This window comes from Amblyomma americanum, chromosome 1 (assembly GCF_052857255.1).
Source record: "Amblyomma americanum isolate KBUSLIRL-KWMA chromosome 1, ASM5285725v1, whole genome shotgun sequence".
NCBI lineage: Eukaryota > Metazoa > Arthropoda > Arachnida > Ixodida > Ixodidae > Amblyomma > Amblyomma americanum.
Genome location: NC_135497.1, coordinates 484,995,060 through 485,007,970, shown reverse-complemented (window position 1 = coordinate 485,007,970; position 12,911 = coordinate 484,995,060). Strand labels below are relative to the sequence as shown.

The window sequence follows — 12,911 nt, the reverse complement described above, 5'->3', positions numbered from 1 at the left end:
CCGAATCGTTTCAAGTGCTGAAACATGAAAGAACATGCCAACAGGCCTTTCAACCCACAAACATAGGAACATCTTTTGGGAGCACCTTGCAGCGCATTGCAGGACATTCTCTACCCGAGTGGAAACCAGACATGCAGAAGGGAGGCTGCACGCCTTCTTTAACATTTCTACAGAACACGGGTCTTTTTTTTAAATGCTGACAGCAGGAACGGACTATGGCCTACTGTGATTGAATGTGTGCGTAGATGGTGCCTTCCGGAGTGGACTACTTTATACTGTGAGTGAATGTGTGTATGAAGTGTGGCACTACAATGGCCTATGTTCTACTGTGACTGAATATGTGCATAGATGGTGACTTCTGGAGTGGACTGTGATGTGAACTGTGTGGATTGATTGTGTGCATAGATGTTGACTGCGGGAGAGAATGTGTGCTATTATAAGAGACTGTGCGCTTAGCGGGGTAGATGCGGCATTGTTAATATCGAAGGGACGCTGCGGTGGAGGAATTGCCGGCAGATAAAGCTAGGCTAACCCCACCTGTAGCATTAAACACCTCAACCTCACCTTGCAGCGCTGCTTATATATGGTTTGCAACCGGCTCTAGTGAGAACTGCCGTAAAGAGTAGGTACAGAGCAACGTTGGAGTTTGGCATAGGTGCTCAGCTTTCAACACGGTTATCTCGCTTAATACAAAATTTACTTCAATCACTCTCCAGAATAAATTGCATTAAATGGTAATGTGCCGCTTACTACCTTTCATATTTTACTAGTGTCACCTCACAATCATTTCACAGCTAAATATGCCACAAAAAGCAACTTTACTCCAATTCAGAATTTTTTTTTCTTACTCTGCTTACAGTGTATAATCGCTGAAGTATTTTTTTTGGCTTCTTTTTCTGCCAGACAACTGAAAAAGTAGATGTAATTACTACTGTGGGAACATGAAATTAGATCAAAAATTCAAAAATCGCAGATTTGTATCTTTTTTTGAGTTTATTATTTCTTTATTGATACACGAATTTCGAAGCTTGAGATGGCGGCTGTGGTATGGAAATTTTTTTTCTTAAAAAACAAGCTGGCATAAGATTTGCCTTAGTAATGTAATAAACTATAATGTTTTCTAAGGAATTCGAAGAGGTTGAACACTTAGGTCTGTCAATTGGCAAGCAATGACATAAATGTGAATCTCCACCTTACGTAATCACAACCTAAACTAAAATGCAAGGGGGGTGATAGAATTAAAAACAATTGACCTTTAACTAGAGGATGGGTGGAGGGGGGTGCTGAAGAAAACACTAGCTTGACATATTTTGCCGCCACTTTTTTGGAGGTGTAAGAGAAATTTTGCATGCTATATTTGGTAGTGCCACATACTTGATCTAGTTATGTGCTCAGTCTCTGTCACATTGTTCGGAACTTTCTACCACTCCTTCAGCTCTGTTTTTGCCACTGCTTGCAAAGGGGGTAAGGGAAGCCTGCTTTTTGAAGGCTCTCAACTTGTATGTTACTCTGCTCTGTCTGAAGTTGTTAGGTGCTGACGGCAGCCGAATGATAGGAGGAAGATTCTTTCCCCCGTGCAACAGGTTGAGGCTGCGGAAAATAAATATGCACAACTCCGGCGAGCAGTTTCCAGCGGCTACGAGGGCGTGGGGGGGGGGGGAGGTAAGCCCCTCCTACCTTCCAAAAAAGGCGCGTCAGCGCGCTGAACACCCTCCCGGCCCGCCGCGGGACAAGGACGGGTGCCCGGTGACCTTGCTGCTCATCGGATGACCCCGGCACCTCGCCACTACGAGCTCCCTTGCTGCCGTCACCTCAGCGCTTGTGTACACTTCGTTGTTGGCATCCATGGATCAGTTCAACCGTCGGGCGACATTTAATGAGGGAGGGATGTGGAGAACCTGTTCCCCCCTCCATTCCACTCGGCCCGTCTTCACCATCGTGCGTGGGGACAGCATGGGCTGGACGCGTCTGCGAACAAAGCAATGTAGCCGCGCGCCGGCAGCTTTGAGGAATTAAAAACAAACAATAAAGAGATTCGCTTCGTTAGTCCCCTCTTAAAGAAGCAATGACCCGAAGCCGTAGAACAAATAAGGTACTACATAAAAATAAAACGGTCAGTGCACAATAAACGCCGAGATTAGAAACGCATCCTGTAGCGCGCATAATAAGGCTTTAGTCGCACGACATGGACAACTTCGGGTCGCAGACGGCGTCGCTGGGATGCAGTCATTTACTCAAGGACGACTTCATAGTCCAGTTCACTTTGTCGACTAAGAACATTGTACGCGTCAAAATAGCGGCGCAAAAGTTTTTCTCTCAATCCGCGGCGCCGAATGGGCGTTCATACTCAGACAAGGTCTCCTAGCTTGTATCCTATGTTGCGTCTTCGTAAGTTGTAGCGTCTGGCATCCGTCCGCTGCTGGTCTGTAATCGGGCAAGCCTTCGCCCTTCTGCTCGTTGAATTTAGACAGCGACGTCGACGTTATTGTCGCCAGAAACGTTTGGCAGCATGGATTTTAGCGGGGTCATGGCCTTCCTGCCAAGGACGAGCCTAAATGGCGTCATCTGGGTGGTCTCCGGCACTGCGGTGTTCTAGGCAAAGACGACGGAAGGCAGGATGACGACCCAGGTCTTGTGTTTGGTACCGACACACATCGTATGCATATCGGCGATATTTTTGTTCAGGCGCTCGGTTTGTCCGTTGGTCTCCGGATGGTATGCAGTTGTCCTCCGGTGACTGGTTTGGCTCTAACGCTGGATGGCTTGCGTCAGTTCCGCCGTGAATGCTGTTCCTCTGTCCGTGATGAGCACATCGGGAGCGCCATGTCGTGGAAGAATGCACTCCACGAAAAAATTTGTCGACTTCTCTTCGGTGGGCTTCCACGGGCCACAGTGAAGGGTGCGGACATGCTCCGCATGGGCTCCGTAGATTTCAACCCACACAGACCGCAAACGCTCATCGGGCTAGCACCTTTCGGTTGGACCGGATACCTTCTACAGCGGGACCCAGAGGATACAACTTTCAAACCAGTAGGCCCGATTTTTGGGATTTTATCGCGGTTTTGGAAGCGGCCATGTGGCCGCAGCGAAACGCGAGCAGTTAGGCCTAACCCGGGGCCGGCACCCACCGGCACCCGCGAGCCTGGGAGTCGCACCCAAGGCGCAAAAGACGCTAGCCAGGCACCCGCTGCCCAATTTTCGGAAATCGGAGAGCTTAGAAGCGCGATGGCCTAATTTTCCTCAGAATCTCGGGACATGGAAGCGGACCACCCCGACGACCTCACCGATCCCGACGCAACCGGGAGCGGCGAACAGGGAACGCTAGTATGCAACCACCCTTTGGAAACGCTGCGGGAAGCGATATTTTCGAAGAGCACTGGACCACGACTTTGGCACGTCGACAGAAACAGGCCCAGAAACGCGGCGAGCGGAACGCCACCATCCTGGACTGATATGCACACCGGCAGAGAGAAAACAATGTCAAGATGGCACCGGCGGCTGATGCAACAGGCACAGCCGGCGGAACAGGCGGAGCTGCAGTCGGGATGACGTCAAACGTGTCGGAAGCGAGCGGGAAATATAAAAGGGACGGAGAGGTGGCGTGGCAGACGAGGCGTAGAGCGCCGCCGCTCCCGAAAGGAGACGTCGAGATTATTAGACCCAACGACCGGTTATCGGTGAATAACCTAACCGGATATGAGGTAGCACGCGCCATTATACGGGCCTGCAACGGCAAATGCAAAACCAAAGACTTCATCGTGAGACTTTGCACGAGCTTAAATATTATCATCGCGAGCACACCAAACGAAGACGTCGCCAAATTAATTCGGAACATCACCGCGCTCTACATGGACGGCCAGGACTACCCGGAGAACGCCTACGCTACAGTCCCAGAAGAATTTAAAAGAGGAGTTATCCACGGGCTCCCGGCCAGAACGCCGGGAAGCTATCTCAAGGAAAACCTATGGATGCGGTCCCGAGGCGTAACGATCGTCTGGGCCAGGGTGTTGGGAAAAACAAAGACGGCGTTAATCATCTTCGGTGGACCATACATCCGAAAACAAGTTATATTCGAAAGCGGTGAGCACTTTTGCTACCCGCACCGCCCAACGCGGCAAGTGTGCCATGTATGACATCAGCAGAGACTTCGGTGCGACGTCTGCCCGACGCCGAATACCCGCACCTGACAACAGTGCGGCGCACAGAACCCTGCGGAGGGCCACACCTGCCAACCGAAGTGCCTCAACTGCGGCGTCGAGCACGTTACCGGAGCGAGGGAGTGTCGAGAACGACTCAAAATGCCAAGGGAACTACGAGGCCCCGCATACAGGGACAACCACGGCAGCAGGAGGGACCAACCGAAACGCCAGCAACGGCCGCGGTGGTTCAGCTCGGATCGAGACTCGAGCGGGTCGAGGAGCAGATCTCGGAGCAGGAACCGAGGCCCACGGAACCAGACCGAGAGACGGTCCCGGAGCAGTTCCCGGAGCAGTTCCTTCCCGCCGCTGGCCCCGGTCATCAAGTTCAGCCAGCAGCAGCAGCAGAAAAAGAAGGAACAACCCCACCAAGGCGGAGGCACCAATGTGAGCTGGAAGGCAGGCCTTCCCAATCGCTGTTTCCGCACTCGGGAGACAAAAACAATGAACATAAGAGCAGCCCTAGCAAGAGGGAGAAACAGTTAGAAGAAGAAATCAAACAGCTTAAGCAGCTACTAATCGGCTGTTACAAGCTAATAGAACAACAGAATATTAAACTCGACGAATTTGCGAGTTAAGTTAGGGACCAGAGGGCACGCACTCCCTCTCCAGAGACGCAACCACAATTCGAAACAGGTAAGGCAGGGGACATAGCAGGTATAACGAAAATTCTAGAAAACATGCAACAAACACTCCAAGCGACAGAAGAGCGCATGGGAATGATGGATGCCGAAATACGCAGCCAGCGCAAACAAAGAATAACGGAAGGCGTAAAGGACAAATTTTATGCCCGACGCCCACTGCAGGATTCGGATCTAGAAAATTAATCATGGCTAGTACAATTAAAGGCGGTCAAAACAACGAAAAGCTAGAAATATGGCATTGTAACTGCAGAGGATATAAGAAACAGAGAGAAATATTACAGCAATTCATAAACGAACAACTAACCCCACCCGATGTAATAGCGTTTCAAGAAACGAATAAGACGCCAACGCTGCAAAGATGCACGACATACGTGTACCCGGAAAACGCCAAAACCGCAACGCTCATACGTAGAACTTAGTCGCAATCATGCACTACAGCATAGCCGACACGGAAATAGAACACGTAATTACAGAGATATTTGGAAAAAAAGAAAAAGCAAGGCAGCAGCACCTTCGTAGTCAAAATCTACAGCTCCCCTAAACAACAGAAGGACACGAAATTCCATGAACTGTTCCACGGCATAAGCAGCCTAGCCAAAGGAAACAAGTTGGTAATAGTGGGAAACTTTACCGCAAGAGACACAAGCTGGGGCTATGGCAGAGCAGACAAAAAAGGGAAGAATATAAAAGAAGCACCGGAAGCCACGGGGTGCCAATTGATAACGGACCGATATACCCCCACTAGGGCCGGGAACAGTGTGAGCAGGGACACCTGTCCAGACCTGACGTACGTCAAAAGAACGGGGCAAACGTCATAGCAAAACCTTAATGAAAACCTAGGCAGCGACCACTATATTATCAGCACGCAGACTACAGCCAGAAGATTCAGGCGGAAAATCGCCACTGCCAAAATTACGGCAGCTACACCAGGGAGATAGACAGGACAGAGCAGACACCCCAGGTGTACTCCAAACTCCTTAGGCTATGTAAGCACGCAAGGGGCTCACAAACGGTGGAAAAAGCAAAGATACAATAGGAAGCTAAAGCCGAAAATTGCGAAAGTAAACAAGAAGGCAGAGGAGTACGCGGAACAACTAGCTAGAACGAATTGGCAGCAATTCAGCAACTCACTATGCAGCACTATAAGTACAGCGAGAATGTGGTACATGCTCAGAGCCCTCTTCGATGCAACTAAAACCAAAAACGAAAACAATAAGGTTATCCACAGACTGGTCCATCAATTTCAAGGTCCATATTCGGAATTAAAAGAAAAAGTTAGGCAGAAATGCTTCGGCAACAGCGGCCCAGCAGCGTACACCGAACACTACCGAGGACAGTGAAACCAAGAATTAGATAAACCGATAACTAAGGAAGAAGTCTATGCAGCAATTAGAAGGGCAACAAGAAATACAGCCGCCGGGGCGGACAAAATTGCAAACGCACTGATCCGTAACCTAAGCGACGGAATGATTGAAGAGCTGGCCGAATATTTTAATAAGCTATGGGAATCAGAGATTGTTTCAAAAGAGTGGAAGCACGCGCAAATAGTAATGATTCCCAAACCAGATAAACGACTGAAGATAGAAAGCCTCAGGCCGATATCTTTAACCTCGTGCTTGGGGAAATTATACGAAAGAATTATAACCAGGCGGGTGCAAGATTACATGGAGGAAAACGAGCTATACCCCCATAGAATGTTTGGATTTAGGGCAAAACTGTCCACGCAAGACGTCCTGCTGCAGATCAAGGACGAAATATTTACCAACGTACCCAGATACGGCGAACGCATAATCATTGCCCTAGACATAAAGGGAGCTTTTGATAACGTTAGCCACTAAGCCATACTAACAGGCCTAGACGATTTGAACTGCGGGAAAAGAATCTACGGATACGTAAGAGCTTTCCTCACAAATAGAACGGCTACAATAGGGCTCGGGGAAATCAGGTCCAAGAGCTTTCAAACACCCAATAAGGGAACGCCGCAAGGGTCAGTGATTTCATCCATACTCTTTAACATAGAAATGGTTAAGCTGGCTAGACATCTAGAAACCATACAAGGCATAAGGCATGCAATGTATGCGGACGACATCACTGTGTGGGTCACGGAGGGTTCACTCAGCGAAAAGGAAGCGAAACTGCAGGCTGCCGCAACGTGCGTAGAAAATTATGTTAGAGACAGGGGCTTGGCTTGCTCGACGGAAAAATCAGAACTACTAAGGGTATGGCGTGGTAAACTCAACCGATCCTCACCGGAAACAAAAGAACTAAAACTCAAGGTTTATCTAGAAGGGCAACTCATACCGGAAAGAACAACCATCAGAATATTAGGGATGTGGATTCAATCCAACCAAAGGTTTACGCAGGCACTCAGACTAATAAAGAACTCAGCGACACAGGTCGCCCTCATGATAACCAGGGTCTCTAGGAAAACGCACGGCATGCGGGAGAGCGACACGCTTAAGCTTTTAAAGAGTCTAGTGGTTAGCCGAATTACATACAGCATACCGTACTACAACTGCAACAAAGCAGAAATAAAGCTAGCGGACACGATACTTAGGAGAGCATACAAAACAGCGCTACACCTACCGCAATCAATCTGGACGGAGAAGCTGATGGCTCTAGGTCTGCATAACACCTTTGAGGAGCTAAGGGAGGCCCAACTCGTAGCTCCGCTCCAGAGGGTAAAAAACACCAAAACAGGAACAGAGCTGCTCAAAAGATGCGGCTATGAGGGTGCACTGTCAGAGATAAAAAGTTCAAAACGAATACCCGATGAACAGCAAACAATTGGGTTAGCACCAATTAAAAAAAATTATGTATCCGAACCTGCACAAAGAGCGACGGGAGGCTAGGGCACAGTATGTGCAACAGAACCTAGCAAACAAAGAAAACGTTATGTACGCGGATGCGGCTGCATACGGAAGAACAGACAACAGAAATAGTGCGATTGCAACGGCAATTAATCATGAGCTCAAAGAAATAGCCAGCGCAACTATCAGGGATGGCAGGATTGAGGAGGCCGAAGAGGCTGTCATTGCCCTAGAGGCGGCAGAGGGCTACCATGCACAAAGGTCCCTAATAATTCTAACAGAATCGCAAACAGCGTACTGAAACTACATGAATGGCAAAGTAGGGGTTCAGCGCTCCACATCCTAAAGACAGCCAAATTACCGCCGAAGGAAAAACAATTGCAACACATAATAATGTGGGTACCAGTACACACAGGCATCACGGGGAATGCCGAGGCGGATAAGAGAGCTCGAGAGCTTACAAACCGAGCCTCCAACCAAACCAGCCTCGAGCAGCCAGACGCGGAACCAGTGCCCATAGGATACTCAGAAATTCTGAATTACTATAAGGGGGTCAGGATTAGATATCTCCCACCTCACAAAAGTCTCCACCAGCAGGAAGCGGTCTATTGGAGACAGCTACAAACGGGAACTTTCCCGAATCTAAACATTTAAGCAAGATCCACCCAGGGCAATATAGCAGCAAATGCCCGTGGTGCGAGAACAAAGCCACGTTAATTCATATAACGTGGTGTGAAAAGAGAACAACTGCGGCTGCAATAAACAGAATCCCGAGTGCGGAGCAATGGGAGAGGATGCTTTCCAGCGAGGATCTGGCGGTCCAGGCAGGACTGGTCCGGAAAGCCTACCTGGCGGCAAGACTCAGTGGGACGCTGGACTAGGGGCTCCAACCCTGCCACAAGAGCCACAGACCACATCAAAAGATGTGAAGAGTGCCTCTACACCGAACCCACCCATATATTTCTTTGATTAAAGTTATTACTGCTTCCATTCGGTACGGCTCTTGCCTCGGCGTAGCGGGCCAGGTAGTTGGTCGCTATGACGATCCACTTATTTCCAGACATTGACTTCGAGAAACGGCCAATTAAGACTAAGCCGATCTGCTGAAAGAGCCTTGAGGGAAGTTCCATGGGGTTCAGAAATCCTGCTGGTCGGGTGAGAGGGGTTTTTCGTCGCTGACAATCTCGGCACGTTTTCATATAATGTGCGACATCGGCAGGCAGTCGGGGCCAGTCTTGGAATACGACGGAGGGCTTGAGAATACCCGAGATGTCTCGCTGTCGGCTCGTCGTGCGAAGCCTGAAGAACCTCTTCGCGCGGACTTGCACGTTCCACAAAGAGGTAGGCTGTTTTGTTTACTGGAAAGTTCTTCACAGAGGCATTATTCTGTACACAGAAAAGGGCAATCTTCCCTTGAACAAGGCGGTGGCCAGAAGCTCCTTCGCTATGTAGTGATGAGCTGCTCATCGAACAAGTGCGGCAGAGGCCGCGTCATTACAACCAGCGGCAGAAAACATAAAGAGACAAACAGCTGCAAAACAACGCCTGGCTGGAAATAGCGAGTACGCTGAATCAAAGCGGTTAGTGCTTTTCGCTTTTTCATGTTCGTACAAACTTGCAATAGACAAAGGCTTCCCCTCGCTGCTGAACGTAAAATCGCTAAAAGAAAAGGACGCAGAAAAAGACCGACAACACGAGCGCTTAATTCCAACTGATTTTAGTCCATGCAAGAAGCGGAATTTTATACTCCCGATATTGCGTGCGCATGCTTACAAGGCATTACCACAGGGTGGTGATTGACACTAGTTATAGAGCGACACACTTGGACGATAGAACATATGTCATCTCTTTTTTTTACAACAGAATTAACGGAGCACTTCACAGTCATCGCCAGCTCGCGCTATCTTCAAGGCTTCAACAATTTCTCGCCTAATTTTACATTTTTTTCTTATAGAGGACTTTGCACATGTGGAACAGAGGACAACTCTTTCCTTGTGCTTTTGCAATTGAGACAATAAATGCTCCCGTGCCCGCCTTTATTGTTGTTCACAACGTATTCGTGCTAATCAAATCGCTCATTTAGGCATCTTCCTGGTTCGCCTATATAATATTTACTAGAGGTTAACGGCACTTTGTACACAACACCTTCTGTGCATCTCGCGAACGGCTTTTGATGCCTGATTGTGCAACCAGTTTTTCCCGGGTTTTCTGAAGTGCTTTACTTGCATAAGGAACTCAGCTTATTTGGGGCAGAAAACAACACGTCAACGTTTACTCTGTAGCCAATTTTTTTTTAAGGATTGTGCGAAAGCTTATGTTTACAAGGAATGACTGAAAATTTCTTTTTCGCTTTTGTCTTTTCCGACTCTTCCTGAGACTAGGTTTCCCTTTTTTTCTTTTTGACAATTCCTTGCGCCACTGAAACCAGCAAGTGCAGCGGATAACTAACATCCTGCAACATGTTGGACTGCAGGAGGCTTTATTCAATTGGATGTTCGCATGACTTTTTTATGCAGTTGACAAACCGTAAACGAGCGATGTTTCTTTTCTTGAGCTTGGAATGCGTGGAACTAACAGGTAAGGTCATTTCTTCACCCCTGGGATGATTCATACAGCAAATGTGGTCGTTTAAAAAGTTAACTTGATATCAAGAAAGCGTATGATACTGTTATCAGGAAGTTCATGCGTGACGACAAGCGGAGATAAGGTATGCATAAAATGATCTAAAACGCTTCCTACCGCCTCATCAAGAGTGATTGCAGTGGTGTCTAAAAAGACTCCACCTCGCCTAGAAATGTGCGATTTTGCGCCGGTAGCGTGTTGACAACGTTGATGGCGGTGCACTGCCCGTTTCGTTCTAGTGCATTCTTGGAGCCCATCGACTACGCCTGCGTACCATCACGCGATGTGTCTACAATTGTGCTTTTATGCGATAGGATAAGGAGCCCGTCGATGCGTTTTCCCGGTGTTGTGGTCGTTTCGCTGTCACACTCGGTGAAGCGGCGATTTTTAGGTCTTAGTTTGTGGGCCCAGAATTAGCGCACTAAACGTGACTGGTTGCGTTCAAACCTGTGTGAGTTCTATAAAAAAATTGCTGGTCGCAACTGGCTCCAGCAGTCGGGTGGGAGTCGAACCCTAAACCAACCCATGCAAGGGTGTCTATGAGAATGGTTCACTCTATGTGTGTATATGACACGAGTGGTTATTGGGACAGACAGTGCTACCGCTTTGTCACAAGTAATCGCCGATAAAGTGACCTTCTTTGTTTTTGATGCTACCCTGCCGAACTAGAGCTGGTAGGCAGTAATAAACGTTCATAGCTCACTTGTACGGCAGTGCGCACAAATTTTTAAAAATCTCATGTTGGGCAATAAAAAAGAGATCAGCATAACACGGTAGGAGTGACCTTTTTTTAGACCAACGCATTTTCTTATGTCAACGTGCTGTTTGCAATATGTAAACACGTTCTTTTCTTACGATCAGTGCAGTGTCAGAGTTGCAGCATCGGTGGCGCTATCTGTCGCCAGAGTTTCTCCGCCTCCGTAAAGTGCATACTAAGTCCGGCAGTGGCGCAGCACACATTGAGCAGGCATAGACCCTTATGCCAGACCTAATTTTCCTGGCCGACGCTGTACAACGTCGAAGGTAAAAAGCAATTGTTAGCTACTTTGCTACTTAGTGGCGGGGGAGGGGGGGAGTTAGCTGCTAAGCATAGGTTGATATTTTTGGCTGCAGCCGCCATATTTCGATGAATAATGAAACACAACCACACACGTGTACATACAATTTTGCGTACAGTATCTGGCCACCTGGTGAAAAAAAATTATCTGTAGCCCACAGAGCGACATCCTTTGCAGTCTAAATTTGGGCGTTGGGACTTTACAGGTGTCTGTTTTATTGGCATGTTTGGTATGTACGAAGTAGTTGACTTTTTCATTTCCTGAAGTAGGAACAATCAGTGTGACACAAGTACCAGCACGCCACGCATAAAATGAACTACTACAACATAAATGTGACTTTTTTAGGAATCGGTAATATATTCGGACAACACTTAGGCCCCCTCTTCACGGTAACTCCGTGTTTCTTTTATTTTACTCTCCTGTTGTCTACATTCGAATTTTCATTCAAGTAATAAAAACCAGTGCCCAGTTATGTGCAGTGCTGATGAAGATTTATTTTTTCACCGCAACCTAGTTCATTCCAGAGCACATGGCTAGCGTTTATGCTTCCTTCTGGAGAGAGAAAAGGCCAGAAGGAGCAGAAAATACTTAGAAGATGAAACCAGCCTATACAATGGGGCATAACTTATTGTCACGTTTGAACAGGAAGTTTATAAACAGCCCCATGTGACACAAGTTTGCATGTGCTATTATCATCGTGTTGTTAATTATACTTGGATTTAGGTATGGATATAAGTCGCTAATATGTTTTTTCCTATACCATCGACAGCCTTGTGAGAAGAGACGAGACTGCGACTGCCGTTCCACTTGCACAGTCGCTTGGGCAAGTGAGTGACTGAGCTGCATCTGTAGAGCGCATATGCCGCACATTCTACACGAACAGCACTGAGGACAAGACCTCACTGGCCCACGGCACGATGCAAGGGTTTTCCCCTTCAGAAGCACCGAGGGAGCCAAGTAGCGAGCCAAACACTCGGCCTGCCGCATGTTGGCCTTCGTGCTCAGGTTAAATGGTCGTGCCAGCCAAAAACTTCAGCAGGCGCACAAAAAAGAGGAAGAGTGACTTGAACGATTGAATGCTGTCGACATTGCAAGTGAACTGCCAGAGGTTAAATGACCTGGCAATGGCGGCCATGTCAATATATGAGGATGAACACTCCCTCTCGAGTTTAAAAGGCCTTCTTGGTAAGGTAGGTCGTCGCAAAAAAAGAGCGGCTTAAACTCCAAATTCACGCCCTATTAGTTGAGGCAGCATACTCTCAGTATGCTAGATCTTTAATGAGTACAGGCACTAATGCTTTAGATGCAAGTTTTTGTGGTGACGCATAAGCCCTTTGTAGTGATGCGCTAGACAGGGCTATACAAGGGTCACCATGTGAAATTCAGCTATTCCAGGTAAATAATTTATAATGAATTTTTTTTCTCATGTCGTTCTGGTTTCAGCTTCAGCAGGCGAATCATTCGCTCTGATGTCAGATACGGGTTCACGTCACGTGAAATATGCAAAAACTTCGGTATAATTGATGCTTGTTCATTTTTTTATTCCAACTCTTCGGCAGGCTTGCGTACGAGTCGGTGAAA

General features: G+C 47.8%; 1 protein-coding gene across 1 annotated transcript in view; it reads left to right on the top strand.

Moving 5' to 3' along the window:
* Mink (Mitotic spindle and nuclear protein) overlaps nt 1-12,911 on the top strand; it is a 258,962-nt gene that overhangs the window by 130,340 nt on the left and 115,711 nt on the right. The gene's annotated exons all lie outside the window — the stretch shown is intronic.